The sequence below is a fragment of the Sorex araneus genome, chromosome 4, assembly GCF_027595985.1.
Source record: "Sorex araneus isolate mSorAra2 chromosome 4, mSorAra2.pri, whole genome shotgun sequence".
In the NCBI taxonomy this organism is placed as follows: domain Eukaryota; kingdom Metazoa; phylum Chordata; class Mammalia; order Eulipotyphla; family Soricidae; genus Sorex; species Sorex araneus.
Genome location: NC_073305.1, coordinates 116,289,302 through 116,304,267, shown reverse-complemented (window position 1 = coordinate 116,304,267; position 14,966 = coordinate 116,289,302). Strand labels below are relative to the sequence as shown.

Here is a 14,966-nt window from a genome sequence, read left to right as displayed (position 1 = left end):
CCCCTCTTTTCCACAGGACAGAAAAACTTGCCTCAAAAGCCACCCGGTCTCAGCGCAGTCTCTAAAGCCCGAGGACAGACCTGAGATGAAGGAGAAGAGAGCACGCATTCCTCTTTGAGGAAAAAAACCAACAACAAGCCTGTGTTTCTTCCCCATCACTTATTTCTCTCGCAATGAAATGGGAAGAAGCTCTGGGACCGCCCTCGCACCCCTCCAAAATCAGAGGCGCCCAAAGGAAATCGGGTGGGGTGGGGTGGGGGCTGCCGAGGCACGGCGAGAGAGGGCTGAGGGGAGCAGCCCACGCCGAGCCGCTCTTTCCGCAGGGCCAGTTCCCTGAGAATCTCCCCGGCGCAGCTCCGAGCCTCGGACCTGTCAGGGAGGCGCTGTGGAAGCGACACCCTGACAACTCCCGGGACGCCAGAGCCTTGGGGAACCCAAAGCACCAAAGATCACCTGACTCTGGGCCACCAACTTCCCAGGCGTCCCTAGCCCCGGGCTCTTCTGAGCCCGTCTCCCAAGGAGACGGCTTTGGAGGTGAGGAGAGGGGGACAATTCCTACGTCTCCGCGCGTCCGCTCCGAGGAGCCGCAGCGACCACCCCCTCCCGACCCCCCCGGAGCGGACTCAGAAGCAGGAGCCGACGGGCGGCGGCGGGAACGCGGCTAAGACCAGGGCCCGGAGGCCAGACGCGACCCCCTCAGCCCCCGACGTCTCCGCTTCCTTCCACTCTCTGCCTCCCCGCAGCGTCACCAACCTCCCCGCTTCGGGGGGGTGAGGGGGGAGCACGGCAGCTCGACCCCATAATGTTATTCCCCTCACAGACACGACCCCCGAGGCAACTTACGCGCCCTGCCCCGGCCCCGAGAGAGAGCCCGGGATCCTTTCTGGACGCTGAAACCTTTCTGGGACTCTCGGCCAATACCAGAGCGCCGTCGGGGACGCGGGGGCGGAACTGAGCCCCCGGGGCCAATCAGAGGAGACGCAAAGCACGTTCCGGCGCAGACAACTCTAGTTCCCGCCTTTAGGAGACAGAGGGGGAAAAAAAAACCCACGGTTGGCGCCAAACTCCTGTAGTCTTCCGAAAGGCTACGGAAGGGGGCGGGACCGGAGGGGTGGGAACAGGCGCAGAGCGGAACTTCCCTCCGGAAGGGGCGGGGTTCCAGGCGGAAGTCGGGGCGGGGCCCGCTAGAACCTAGTGAAAGGAAAAGTGAGCGCTGCCCTGGGCCTGGCGCTTATTCAGTTAGGGGAATTCTTGTGAATGTGATTGAGTGTCAACTGCAGCCTAGATCCCGGGCTTCAGACATTTTCTTGCATGAGAGACAAGCAACTTATCCCAGGGTGTTGGAAGTGGTTTTTGTTTTTGTTTTTGTTTTTTTTCTTTTTGGGTCACACCCAGCAATGCTCAGGGGTTACTCCTGGCTTTGCACTCAGGAATTACTCCTGGCGATGCTTGGGGGACCATATGGGATGCCGGGGATTGAACCCGGGTCGGCCGCGTGCAAGGCAAACGCCCTACCCTCTGTGCTATCGCTCCGGCCCCGGAAGTGGTTTTTGTTTTATTTTGATTTTGGAGGAACACCCAGCCACGTCTAGGGTGTCTTTATTTTTTTATTTTTTTGCTTTTTGGGTCACTCAGCGATGCTCAGGGGTTACTGCTAACTGCACTCAGGAATCACTCCTGGCGGTGCTGGGGGGACGATATGGGATGCTGGGGATCGAACCCGGTTGGCCACGTGCAAGGCAAATGCCCTCCCCTCTGTACTATCGCTCCAGCCCCCAGCCATGCTTAGGGTTTATTCCTGCTTTTGCACTCACGAATTACTCCTGGTGATGCTGGAGGGTGGGGGGCACATATGGGATATAGGGGATCAAACCCAGGTCAGCAAGGCAAACACCCTCTCTATTGTACTATCACTCCCGGTACAGATCACTGTCACTATCAACCTGTTGCTCATCGATTTGCTCGAGCAGGCACCAGGAACGTCTTCATTGTGAGACTTGTTACTGTTTTTGTCATATCAAATACGCGAGTAGGTTGCCAGGCTCTGCTGGGCCAGTGAGATACTCTGGGTAGCTTGCCGGGCTTTCCCAGAGGGGTGGAGAAATCGAGCCCCTGTCGGCAGCATGCAAGACCAACGCTCTACCCGCTGTACTGTTGCTCCAGCCCCCGGTGCCAGATATTGGGTATTTTAGGAGCAGATGCCAGTCAATGGACTGGAAAGGTGAGCTTTCTAGAGTAGTTGGATTGATAAAACAGCAACTCAAGGCACCTGCCGGGTATAACTCTAGTGATGCAGCTGATGAGCCCTGCATCTTTGATTAGTAAGCAAATAGACCCACTTTCTCAGCTATGACATTAGAGATTTTTCCCTTTTTTGTTGTTGTTGTTGTTTTTTTTGGAGAAGGGATGGAATTTGTGTTGCTGCGGTTCAAACCCAGACATCAAGGAATTTTGATCCCGTCAAGTAGCTTACTACAGATTTTCAAAATTTTGTAAAAGGAGCCAGGAAGCTAGTACAGTAGATAAGTCATTTGCCTTGCACCCAGCCGACCCCTTTACATTCTGGGCATTGGATTTGGTCCCCCAAACTCTGCCAGGAGTAAGTCCTGAGAATTATCTGATATGACAAGAAAAAAAAAAAAACTATCATCTAGGGGGCAACGAGATAGTACAGGGGTTAGCTTGCATTGCTACCTACTCAAATTCAATCCCTGCACCACTTATTCACCCAGATACCACCAGGGGACACTCCTGAGCCCAGCCAGGAATAGTACCAGTTTGGCTGCTGGGTGTGGCACTCAAATGAAGCAACAAAAATTATCTTCCAGAAAAGGAAGACCTTATTATTGCAGTCTTTCTCTTATTATATCACTTAAATTTTTTGTGTTGAATTAATCGGGGTGGGGGAGCACACTCTGCAATGCTCAGTGGTTACTCCTGGCTCTGTGCTCAGGAGACACTGCATGGCTGGAGAGATAGTACAGCGGGTAAGAAGCTTGCCTTCATGCCCAGTCTGATTCATGGTATTCCATATGATCATCTGCACACCGCCAGGACTAAGCCCTGAGTACAGCCAGAGTTGACTGTGGCCCTCATAAAATCTAAGGTGCTGGGGACTGTGTGGTGTAAGGATTTTGAACCAGAGTATGCTGCAAGCAAGGCAAGCAAGTGACCCACTGTATTCTCCCTCCGACCTCCAAAGTGAAAAGAAAGAAAGAAAGAGAAAAAGAGAGAGAGAAAGAAAGAAAGAGGGGCTGGAGCGATAGCACAGAGGGTAGGGCCTTTGCCTTGCACGCGTCCAACCCAGGTTCGAGTCCCAGCATCCCATATGGTCCCCTGAGCACCGCTAGGGGTGATTCCTGAGTGCAGAGCCAGGAGTAACCCCTGTGCATCGCTGGGTGTGACCCAAAAAGCAAAAAAAAAAAAAAAAAAAAAGGAAAAGAAAGAAAGAAGAAAGAAAGAAAGAAAGAAAGAAAGAAAGAAAGAAAGAAAGAAAGAAAGAAAGAAAGAAAGAAAGAAGAGAAAACTGCTGGAGAGAGATAGTACAAAAGGCCCTTGCTCTGCAACTTGAACCTGGATTCCATCCCAGGCACCACGTATGGTCCCTTGAGCTCTGTGAGGTCCCTGTGTGCAAAGCCAGGAGTAAGCCCTGACCACTACCAGGTGCAGCCAAAAAAATTAAAAGGAAGCAATGAAATGTAAGTTACATTTTTTAATAAGTTTATGGAGTAAAACACATAATATCAAATATTGCATTAAAAGAAGCTTGCCTTCTTATTTAGGGGGCAGGAGTGATAGTACAGTGTGAAGGGTGTTTGCCTTGCAGGCAGGCAACCAGAGTTCAATTCCTGGCATCCCATATGGTTCCCCTGAGCACTGCCAGGAATAATTACTGAGTACAGAGCCAGGAGTAACTCCTTAGCATTGCAGGGTGTGCACCCCACAAAAAAAGAGAAGCAACTTAAGAATCAGTACTAGGGGTAAAGGACTTGCCTGGTTCCATCCCTGGTACCACATGTGGTCTTCAGTTCCACCAGGAATGACCTCCTGAGCACAGAGGAAGGAGTAAGCTTGAGCATAACAGGGTATGGTCCCAAACAAAAAAATTAAAATAATAAAAGAAGCAATTTATGGCCATATCAAGGGCTGAGCACATGCTTTTCAGATTGGCAGCCCAGAAGATAACCAGTACCAACTGATTTCATGAGCATAGGAGCAGCTGGTGTAACCCCAAACCCTAAATAAAAAGCGATTTCTATGGCTGTGAATCTAACTATAAAGTACTTGCCTTGCATGTATCAGGATTAATTCTCCAGCACCTTCAAAAAAATATGTACTAATTCCTGAAAATAAGTGTTCACTTATGTGGAATAATTTACCAATCTGTTAGTACTGCATTAAGGGACAAAAATATAGTATGCCACATTTTCTTTTGGATGTTGAGGGGTGGGCCATACCCTACAGTGCTGCAAAGCTACTGTGGCATATTGCTGGGGACCAGTGGATCACTCTAGGGACTATGTGGTACTGGGGTTTGAACCAGGAGTTCCAGCATGTAAAACATGCACACTAGTCTTTTGAGTCCTAAGCCTGTGTCAGGTTTTGTATCAGAAAAAGGAAAAGTATACATATATGTATATATGTGTATATGTATGTGTGTACATGTGTGTATGTGTGTATGTTGTGTTTGTATATGTGTGTTTGCTTATTCTTGCATAAGAACATAAGGTCCTGGGAGATAGTACAGCAGGTAGGGTGCTTGCCTTTCATGTGGTGCCACAGGTTCAATCCCTGGTATCCTATATGGTCTCCTAAGCCCTCCAGAAGTGATTCCTGAGTGCAGTTAAGAGTAAGCCCTGTTGGGGCCAGAGCGATAGCACAGCCGGTAGTGCGTTTGCCTTGCACGTGGCCGACTTGGGTTCAATCCCTGGCATCCCATATGGTCCCCCAAGCACTGCCAGGAGTAATTCCTGAGTGCAAAGCCAGGAGTAACCCCTGAGCATCGCTGGGTGTGACCCAAAAAGAAAAAAAAAAAGAGTAAGCCCTGAGCACTGCAGAGTCTGCCTCTGCCTTCAAATAAAAGAAGAAACTCATAAAAGGGAACAGGGAACAGTACAGCTTATGGTAAGGAATGTGCCTTGTATACAGCTTACCCCGGTTTGATCCCTGGCACCTTATATGATCCCCCAAGCCCTACCCAGAGTGAGCCCCAACAGCAGACAGCTACAAGTAAGCTCTGAGAACTTCTGGGTGTGGCCCGAAAATTAGAAAATAAAAATCACCTCAAAAAGAATGAATTAGAATGTTAAGCTCAATCAAATCGATGAGCAATGGGATAACAGTGATACAGTGATACAATGATGAATTTATGAGAAAAGTAGACTGGCTAGAAATGATAGAAAGGGAAAGATGATTTATTGATTTCTTGTTTGTTGACTTTTTATTTATTTTTTTTTTGCTTTTTGGGTCACACTTGGCAATGCTCAGGGGTTGCTCCTGGCAGTGCTCAGTGGACCATATGGGATGCTGGGAATCGAACCCGGGTCGGCCGCATGCAAGGCAAATGCCCTACTCGCTGTGCTATCACTCCAGCCCTCTTGTTTCTTAACTTTTAACTTTCTTTTTTTGGGGGGGATCACACCCAGCGATGCACAGGGGTTACCCCTGGCTCTGCACTCAGGAATTACTCCTGGTGGTGCTGGGGGACCATATGGGATGCTGTGAATTGAATTCGGGTCGGCTGCGTGCAAGGCAAATGCCCTACTTGTTGTGCTATCATTCTAGCCCGTTAACTTTTAACTTTCATTTAAATGTTTTTTTTTCACTGAAGCAAGTTTTTTTTTTTTTTTTTGCTTTTTGGATCACACCCAGTAATGCTCAGGGGTTACTCCTGGCGGTGCTCGGGGGACCATATGAGATGCTGGGAATCGAACCCGGGTCGGCCACGTGCAAGGCAAATGCCTACCCACTGTACTATCGCTCCAGCTCCAAGATTTTTATTGAATAAAACTTACGTAGAAAGATGGGGGAAGAGTGGAGGGAGAGGAAAGAAATACATGTTCAAGAGAGAATAGGAGCTTGAAAGAACAAGCAAGCAATATATATATGTACATACATACACAAATATGACATGTATATGCATATACAAATATATACATATATGTCTTAATTAAATCAGGACTTTAAAATGCTAATGAAAAATAAATTTAAATAAGTGAAACTTAATTATGTTAAAAAAAAAAAGAAATACAACCACACAAAATAACTATTTCAGTGATGTTTGAAGAGACACCCCCCTCCCCCCTCACCTCTTTCAAAGTACCCAGAATCAAACAACACACAAAGTGATTGTAAAAAGAGTTCTTTGTCAAGCTGACTTGTTTTGTTACATTTTATTTTGAGGCCACACCTGGCAGTGCTCAGAATCACTCCTGGCAAAGCTTGGGGGGATCAGGGATGAAACCTGGATCAGCTTCGTGCAGGGCAAGTGCCTTACCCTCTGTACTATCTCTCAGGCTCTCTCAAGCTGACTTTTTTTTTTTTTATCTTCATGATACTGGCAGCCCCTTCTTAAAGCAGGGGTTTTCCCCCATTTTCCCCAATGAAGTATGTTGTATAGCCTGCAAGTACAAAACCTGTTTGTCTGGGCCCTTGCAGTGCTTGAGAGATAAGCTGAGGGTGTTGAGCAGTGCTCCTACTCAAAGCCTTCCTCAGTCATGGTGACCGCACCCCTTGGGAAGGTAAATGGTCCGTCATGACAGTGACCCCAACGAAGGTTTCAGCAGGGGAGCATCAGTAATGGAACCCCAGCTTTCCTGAGAGAGGACCCCCGGTCTCGAGGGACGCCTCAAGCATTCATGTGCCTTTATGTTCATACTGACAGCATTCACATCCTTTTTTGTTTTGGTTTGTTTTTTTTGGCCACACCTGGCAATGTTCAGGGATTTACCTCTGGCTCTGCACTCTGGAATTAATCCCGGTGCTTGGGGGACCATATGGGATGCTGGAGATCAAACCAGGGTTGGCTGCATGCAAGACAAACATCCTACCTGCTGTACCAGCTCTCTGACCCCAAGTTCACATTCTTTTCCCAGCAAACTAAGAGCCTTAAAACCCAGCCAGAAAAAAAAAAAAAAAAACCCAGCCAGTACCGGGCTGGAGCAATAGCACAGCGGATAGGGCGTTTGACTTGCACGCGGCCGACCCGGGTTCGATTCCCAGCATTCCATATGGTTCCCCGAGCACTGCCAGGAGTAATTCCTGAGTGCATGAGCCAGGAATAACCCCTGTGCATCGCTGGTTATAACCCCCCCCCAAAAAAAAAAAAAAACAGCCAGTACCAGATTGCTCCCATGAAAACTTCAGGCACCCAAGTCCTTACCTTATGGCATCTAGCATCTCTAGCAGGTTTGTGGCAGGCGTTCTGGCAGCCCTTCCGACAAAGCTCTCTTGCTGTTTCCCATCACTCCTAACAGGGACCTCAATTCACCCATCTTGCTCAGCTTGCCTCTTCTGTCTTTCTCTGCAGCGACCCAGACCTGCCAATAAGCCACGCCTACAAAGCTGCTGGAAGGCCCAGCTCTGTGACTTCCCTGGCTTCAGTCTAATTCTAGCTAAGAGGATCCCACACTGACTTGGTCCATGATCCTCTTTTCAAAAAGAAAAAGAATCACTCAGCTTACCATTGGAAATCTCCCTTCTTTTATTTTTTGTTTTATTTTGCAATCAATCCTTTCTTCAGCTCCTTAGCTAGGGCAGCCATTGATCTGATTCATTAATTGAATTATGTACTTATTGATCATCAAACTGCAATCCAGAGGAGAGCCTTAGGAATTATCAATCATCCTGAGAAATATTTTTCACTTTTTATGTCTTTATTTGCTCATTTTCTTAATCCCATGTCTTATATTAAGTTTTTTTTTTTTTGTGGGGGTGTGGGTGGGATTTTTGTGCTCAACTGGCAGTGCTCAAGGCATACTTCTAGCCTAGCTCTGTACTCAGGGATCTTTGCATGGGGGGACCCATATGTGGTTCAGAACTGGAATTGGGTTGGCCCTGTGCCAGATAAGGGATTTAACCCCATTGCTATCTCTTTATCCCCGTAAAACACATTTTTATTTTATTTATTTGGTGCCAGTGGAGATGGGCCAAACCTCAGGGCTTACTCCTGACTTCCCTCAGGGATCACTTCTGGAGAACCTCAGGGAACCTTATGAGATTGACCAGGATTGGTTACATGCAACAAAAACCCTTTACAATCTCTCTAACCTTGCTCAAATATATTGGGGATAAAGTTTGGACCACACCCAGTGGTGTCTAGAACTTACTCCTGGCTCTGTGTTCAGGGATCACGCCTCATTGGATTTGAGGGCCCATATATGGTGCTGAGAATCAGTATCAAGCACCTTACCATCCATGCCATTTCTCCAGCCCCCTTGAGTACATTTATAGAAAAACTGAATCATAGTATAGATTGTCCTTGGAGATTGGCCCATGTTGGAACAGAAAGATCTAAACTTAAAAAAAAATAAATTGACCTGTCCGGTGGGGGGGGAGAAAAAAAAGTATATCACATATGTACATTTATATATGTATATATGTGCATGTATATGTATATATGTGTATCTATACCCACATTAAAAATATTCACTGTCACTGTCACCATCATCCCGTTGCTCATTGATTTGCTCGAGTGGGCACTAGTCTCTCCATTGTGAGACTTGTTACTGTTTTGGGCATATGGAATACGCCACAGGTAGCTTGCCAGGCTCTCCGAGAGGGGTGGAGGAATCAAACCCGGGTCTGCCTACTGCTGTGCTATCACCCCAGCCACTTCGGCAGCACATATACCAAAAATTAAAAATATTAAAAAATTAAAACCCATATTTTAAGGATGTAAAAATATGAAAATTAAAAATATAGAAAAATATATACCCCCACATTTTTCATTTAAAAACACAAAACCCGGCCCCTCCCACCGCCGAGATGTGATCCTGGGGGCTGCACGCGTGTGCGGCCTCCCCGCAGCTGCACAAGCGTGAATCCAGACCCAGCAAAACCTCTTTTGGCATGGGCAACTCCTCGCAGAATGTCTCCAGCCTGAGAACTAAGCCTCGGCCCAGTGCCCGCCCAGGAGGGGAAAGGTATTTCTCTCTCTCTCTCTCTCTCTCTCTCTCTCTCTCTCTCTCTGGGGATGAAGGGTTCGGTGTCCGCCATATTAAGACGACCACAGATTGTGTTTTCAAGCCTGCAATGATCCAATATCTGGAAGAAATCTCCCTGGACTTAGTGTTAAAGTACAGAAATTCAAAACCGCGACCTTATTTGTCTTCACAGTAGGTCTGAATCTAGTGGGGTACTCCTAACAACAATAGTGAGGTTTGTGTTGAAATATTGAATGTAACGAAAGTAAACAGAATGTAAAATGAAACTTATCAGTTACAAGGTAGGGGGTGGTGGGGCGGGATGGGAGGTGTACTGTGTAGGTTTTTTTTTTTTTTTGGTGGTGGTATATGGGCACTGGTGAAGGGATGGTTGTTTCAGCATCTCATATAACTGAGACCTAAGCCTGAAACCATTGTAATCTTCCACACGGTGATTTAATAAAATAAAATTTTTATTTAAAAAAATAAATAAAAACACAAAACCCTCACATTTTTAGAGTTTGGAAATAAAGTGTAAAAAATACCCCACATTTTTTAGAGATTTAATTTATGCAAAGTATATATAACTTGTGCATGCTTTTGTTTGTTTTGGGGCTATACCTGGTGGTGCTCAGGGATCACTCCTGGTAGTGCTCAGGGGTCCAATGGGGTGCCAGGGATTGAACCCTGCCTAGTTGGTTGCATGCAAGGCAAGTACCATATCCTCTGTATTATCATGCAGTCCCCCACACTTCTCTTTTGCATTGAACTTACCAGAATTACTTCCACCCAGAAAGCAATGGAAACATTTGCATCACTTTAGGAAGTTCCCCCCCCCCACCCGCCCCCTTCTTAGCTAATAATCCTCAAAGACAACCAAATTTGACTTTGTTAGTGTTTTTAATCACTCTTAAACCTTATAGTTTAAAGTTCAGTGTGGCTTCATTCAGGAGCAGGCCACTCAGGGGAGCCTGCTTTGCTTGTGTTCCAACTAAACCTCCACAGGCTTTGTCCTTTGAGCCTTTTTCTTCTAAGTTTACAACCAACAGTGCTCAAAGGAGCTCTCTGGGAGGTGTTGGGGGGCCATAGGGTCTTGGGATCAAACTGGCACTCCTGCATACAAACTATGCACACCAGACCTTTGAACCATTTTTTTTTTGTCTATCAACCTAGTGTTTTTTTAAATCAAATTTCATATATATGCATACATATTCTTTCTCACTTATTTGCATACTACTTGTGTCAGCAGTCATTTAAAATGTGAGAGAATAGGTGCTAGAGCATAGTACAGTGAGTAAGGCACTCGCCTTGCAAATGGCTCACCTGGATTTGATTCCCTGCATCCCAGATAGTCCTGAGAACCACCAGGAGTAATTCCTGAGTGCAGAACCAGGAGTTACCTGGAGCTGCCAGGTGTGATCCCCCTCCCCATCATAAATAAATAAATAAATAAATATCATAGGACAAACTTAGAGAAGTTCAGTGAAGGAGTTCATGGCAATCACACTGCAAAATTAGATGCAAAGCTAGAGAATCTCATCCTCTTGCATGGTCTGTGCTATTTCATCCTTAAAGATGCTTTTAGCTTCAATGTCATGGAGAGTTCTGCCTACATTTTCTTCTATGAACCTTATAGATTCATGTCTGATATTGAGGTCTTTAATCCACTTTGATCTGACTTTTGTGCCTGGCATTAGGCAGAGGTCAGTGTTCATTTTTTGCAGGTAGCTACCAGTTTTCCCAGCACCATTTGTTGAAGAGGCTTTCCTTGTTCCACTTTGCATTTCTTGCTCCTTTGTCAAAGATTAAGTGGCCACATATTTGGGAGTCTGTGACAGGATATTTAACTCTGTTCCATTGGTCTGCAGATCTATTTTTATCCCAATACTATGCTGTTTTGATTACTACTGCTTTGTAGTAGAGTTTGAAATTGGGGAAGCAAACATAAAAAAATGGGACTACATCAAACTAAGAAGCTCCTGCACTTCAAAAGAAACAGTGACCAAAATACAAAAAGAACCCACAGAATGGGAAAGAATATTTACCCAATACCCATCTGATAAGGGATTAATATCCAGAATACACAAGACACTAGTAGATTTGTATAAGAAAAAACCTCCTGGGGCCGGAGCGATAGCACAGCGGGTAGGGTAGGGCGTTTGCCTTGCACGCGGCTGACCCGGGTTCGATCCCCGGCATCCCATATGGTCCCCCAAGCACCGCCAGGAGTAATTCCTGAGTGCAAAGCCAGGAGTAACCCCTGAGCATTGCTGGGTGTGACCCAAAAAGCAAAAAAAAAAAAAAAAAAAAAAAAAAAAAGGAAAGAAAAAACCTCCAACCCCGTCAAAAAATGGGGAGAAGAAATGAACAGAAGTTTCCTCAAAAAAGAAATAGAAATGGCCAAAAGGCACATGAAAAAATGCTCCACATTGCTAGTCATCAGGGAGATGCAAATCAAAACAACAATGAGATGTCATCTCACACCACAGAGACTGGCACACATTCAAAAGAGCAAAAGTAGCCAGTGCTGGTGTGGTTGTGGGGAAAAAGGGATGCTCCTTCACTGTTGGTGGGAATGCCGACTGGTCCAGCCTTTCTGGAAAACAATATGGACAGTCCCTCAAAAACTAGAAATTGAGCTTCCATATGACCCCGCAATACCACTTCTGGGAATATATCCCGAGGATGCAAAAAAGCACCATAGAAATGACATTTGTACCTATATATTCATTGAAGCACTGTTCACAATAGCCAAAATCTGGAAACAGCCTGAGTGCCCTAAAACAGATGACTGGTTAAAGAAACTTTGTATATCTACACAATGGAATACTATGCAGCTGTTAGGAGAGATGAAGTCATGAAATTTGCTTATAAATGGATAAACATGGAGAGTATCATACTAAATGAAATGCAGGCATAGAGGGACTGCACTCATTTGTGGAGTATAAAATAACATCACATGAGGCTGACACCCAAGGACAGTAGATACAAGGGCTGGGGGATTGCCCCATAGCTGGAAGACTGCTTCATGAGCGGAGGGGAGAAGGCAGATGGAATAGAGAAGGGATTACTAAGAAAATGATGGCTGGAGGAACAAGTTGGGATGGGAGATGCATGCCGAAAGTAGATAATGGACCAAACATGATGACCTCTCAGTGTCTGTGTTGCAAGCTATAATGCCCAAAAGTAGAGAGAGATAGAGTATGGGGAATACTGTCTGCCATAGAGGCAGGGGGAGCGTGGGAAAGGGAGGGTATACCCGGGATACTGGTGGTGGGGAATGTGCACTGGTGGAGGGATGGGTGTTTGATCATTGTGAGATTGTAACACAAACATGAAAGCTTGTAACTATCTCATGGTGATTCAATAAAATTTTAAAAAATTTAAAAAAAAAGAAAAAAAGAGAATCTCATCCTCTCGTAAGATTGTGAAGGAGCTTGCTTAATCAATCACGTGAAACCATCTTTAGGTGAGAAAGCAAGGAAATTTAATTAATTAACATGTAGATAGATAGCAATGAGACAATCATCTGAAATTGTGGTCCAGAGCAAGAGGATAGAGAGCCATTTATAAAATCATCTATAGCAACATATCACAACATTTGTGGAACAAGAAGGAGGAGAGCTAAAGAAAGGAGTGTCTTTTTCTCCTTCTTGTTTTTGGGGCACACCGTGAAGTGCTCAGAGGTTATTCCTTGCTCTGCACTCAGGAATTCATTTTGGCGGGTGCAGAGGACCATATGGGATAACAAGAATTGAACCCCAGTCAGTCATGTGTAAGGCAAATGCCCTACCTGCTGTACTATCGCTCAGGCCCCAAGGATAGAGTTGTGGGTATTTTTAGGGTCATTCCTAGCTTTACACTCAGGAATTACTCCTGGCAGGGCTTGGGGCATCATATGAGATTCTAGGGATTAAACCAGGTATTTGCAAGGCAAGCACTTTATCCTCTGTACTATCTATCCAGCACCTGTAAGAATGCAGTTTCTTCACTGGGTACTTCTCCACAATTCACCTTGCAGGAGGAGTACATTGGGGGGGGGGGGCGTGGTTGTAGCTAGGAATTTTGTGTTTAGTACATTCCATCCTAGGTTCCACATAGACATTTATTAATTTACTAATTGTTTTTGGTGGCTTCATGCTCCTTCTTGCCTAGAGAACAGGTTGGTTTGGGCCTTTCTCCTCTATTCTGAATCATAACTTATGAGTTATGCCACACTCATCTTGCCTGGTTCCCAGAATGGGCCACTCTGAGGTCCTTCCTCTTAGTTACATGCTTAGAAACCTGTTTATGCTTCTAACTTTCCCACTACACTCCCAGAGTGATGGATTTAGGTCAACAATGCATCAGGGTAAAACATTCCCTAAGCAAAAAGTAACAATATTAAAAGAGTACATGAAGATTACAAGCTGCAATTTTGACTCTTATCATATCAATACATCCTGTACTCTCTCCTGCTCCTCCCTGGGGTAGCTTGGTCACCGGGAAAGACTAGACTACAGGGATGGGACCCCACCCGGTCCCTGCAAAGATCTGGGGACCGCACCCACCCCACCAGGAAGCCTCTAGGGTGACATCCTGCTGTCTCAGGGCAGGATCCTTCTCCCTCACCCAGACCTTACTGGGGGCAGGGCACTGCGGCAGGGACAGGAGCCCTACAGCTCCAAGAAGGCCCTTCCTAACAAGGGGTGCTGCAGACCTGACGTGTGGAGGGGGAGAAGCGGAATGGGTGCAGACTAGGCACGGTTACCTTGTAGATGAGGGCCGGGACAGGGGAGGGGTATGACCCCCAAAGGCAGCCTGGGGAAGCAGAGAGAAATGGACTTTCCCAGGCCCCTCCACTCGACAACACCTTTCCTAGTCCATATTATCATTGTTTAAATAGTTCGTGACTGGGACTGAAGCGGTAGGACAGCGGGCAAAGCATTCACCTTGCACACAGCCGACCTGGAACCGATCTCCGGCACCCCATATGGTCCCCGAGTACCTTCAGGAGTGATCACTGAGTGCAGAGCCAGGAGTAACCCCTGAGGATCTCTGAGTATGACCCCAAAAGCAAAAATAAAGGCATTTGCCTTGCACATGGCATACCCGGTTCGGTTCCCATCCCAGCATCGCATATGGTCCCCCAAGCACCGCCAGGAGTGATTCCTGAGTGCCAACCAGGGTTCGATTCCTCCGCCCCTCTCGGAGAGCCAGGCAAGCTACAGAGAGTATCCCGCTGGCAGGGCAGAGCCTGGCAAGCTACATATTCGATATGCCAAAAACAGTAACAAGTCTCACAATGGAGACGTTACTCATGCCCACTCGAGCAAATCGATGAACAACGGGATGACAGTGCTACAGTGCATGTATATATACATATATATCAAGAATACTGCAAGGGTTATGCATGTCACACTTGAATCCAAGTTTCCACAGGTCTTTCCATAGGTCCGGAGGAGGAATTGGTAGCTCAGAGAGAATTTGCTCTTTTCAGCTCTTTGCACGCTGAGGAAGAGGCCCGCGACTCGGTGGCCATCAGCGCTCCAGCGCTATCCCCATCCAGGGTCGTCCCACTGTCTCGCAGCGCCGAGCCGTGCCGGGATCTTCCGTCCGAGCCGGACCCCGCCCCAACCCCAAGCCATCTCTTCCTTGGAATTCCCGCGCTCTGCAGAAGGGACCCGCCTTAAGGAACGCCCGGCGTTTCCGGGGCGGCCCAGAGGGCGGGGCCTCCAGTAGCCCCGCCCCGCCCCGCCCCGCCCCGCTCCCCGCCGCGCCGTCGCGGGCTGATGACGCAGGGCGCCGCGTGCTCGCGCCCTCCCCCCGCACGTGTGCGGCTGC

General features: G+C 47.0%; 1 protein-coding gene across 1 annotated transcript in view; it reads right to left on the bottom strand.

The window, feature by feature from the left end:
• Positions 1 to 907, bottom strand: part of CASP8AP2 (caspase 8 associated protein 2) — a 32,832-nt gene extending 31,925 nt beyond the window's left edge. The window contains exon 1 of the mRNA XM_004605668.2: positions 844 to 907. The gene's annotated coding sequence lies outside the window, so the exon portion shown is untranslated. The remainder of the gene's footprint in view (positions 1 to 843) is intronic.
• Between the last annotated feature and the right edge of the window lie 14,059 nt (positions 908 to 14,966).